This window comes from Chlorella variabilis, assembly GCF_000147415.1.
Source record: "Chlorella variabilis unplaced genomic scaffold CHLNCscaffold_67, whole genome shotgun sequence".
Lineage (NCBI taxonomy): Eukaryota > Viridiplantae > Chlorophyta > Trebouxiophyceae > Chlorellales > Chlorellaceae > Chlorella > Chlorella variabilis.
In genome coordinates, this window is record NW_005435024.1 from 9959 (window position 1) to 11516 (window position 1558).

A 1558-nucleotide genomic window follows, 5' to 3' on the forward strand; every position below is an offset into this window, starting at 1 on the left:
GCCGTGGAGCGGCACCTGGCTTGCTGCAGCCACTTCCCATCCCTGGTGTCCCTGGGAGGTGGTGGGCATGGATTCATTGGGCCTTTGCCGGAGACGCCGGATGGAAAGGATTCATCCTGACTTGCGTCTGCCTGCTCACCAAGATGGTGAAGCTGGTTCCGATGCGGCGTCCCGATGCTGAGGGGACAGCTCGCGCTTTCAATGAGCGGGTGCTGTCGCAGATGGGGTGGCCACGGGTGGTTGTGAGTGATCGCGACCCCAAGTTCATGAGCGCATTCTGGCAGCGGCTTATGCAGCTGATGCGGACGCGCCTGAACACATCGACGGCTTACCATCCCCAGACCGACGGCCAGGCTGAGCGGATGAATCGGCTGGTTGGGGAGGTGCTGCGCCATTTCGTGTGTGCGGACCAGACGGACTGGGATGAGCTGCTGCCCATGGTGGAGTTTGCCTGGCCGCAAGGTTGCTGCTGGCAGCGCCCCCTCGGCGTCTGCCCCTGCGCGGCGCTCCCCCCGACTTGTATCTGCTTGATTCCCCTGCTTCGTATGTCCCTCGATGTACTTCTACTTCTGTTCCTTGCGCCTACTCTCTCTCTACACTGCTTTGACCGCATTGTTTCTGCTCGGCAGCTTACGCGGTTACGGCTCGAGGACGATGCCTATTCCTGGAGGGGGGCAGTGTAGTAGGAGCAGCGCTGCAGCGCCGGCGCTGGCGACGGCGCCGACGGCGCGGCGTGCATGCTATGCTGTTTAGCCCCTTTTGCTGGTGTTTCCGCCTGCCCCTGGGCCTTTCTGCTGGGGTGCAGGCGCCGTTGTAAGCACGCTTATACCTTAGCAGAGAGAGCCATAGTCAGATAGAGCGATCAGCGGGATAGCGGAGGCTAGTCCTGCTACACACGCCATCTGAGCGCCCGGTGGCGGCGCTGCCTGCCGCCGGGAGCCCGCACCAGCATCGGCACCCGTCGGCCTGGCAGGCCCTGTTAAGGATCCCCACGCCCCCCACCACGTTGTGGGGGTTGCGTGTCCGGCAGGACGGGGAGCGGGGCCAGGGTGGGGTGACCCTGGGACGCTCAGCTGGGGGGAGGGTGGTCGGAGCCATGGAGAGGGTGCTCCATGGTCCACCCCCTCTCTTGATGCCCCTTGATCACGTGTGCCCCCTGCCCAAGGTCTGCTCACGCGGCCTATCATAGCGGGGTGACTGTAACACCTGAGCGGGCTCCCCACCCCCTGACCAAGGCAGCCCCCCCTTCCTGCCCCGAGGCCCCCCTCGAGCCCCTCCCTGGGTGCAGCAAACGGTGTGCGGTGCAGGCCTAGGGAATCCACGCCCCTTGGATATGAATTCCAATATTTCACCTCGTGGTTGGGAGTATCAATTCGCTGCCACCGATTGAAATCGTGTAAATGGCCCACCACCCGTGGTGACCCACCCTGGACCACTGACCCGCCCTAAGACCATGAAATCGTTCGTTTTAACGTCGTTTGCTTAAAAATGACCGATGGGGATGGTGGTGACCCACCCTGGACCACCCCCCCGAGCCGCCATGGGTTTTAGCCTGCCA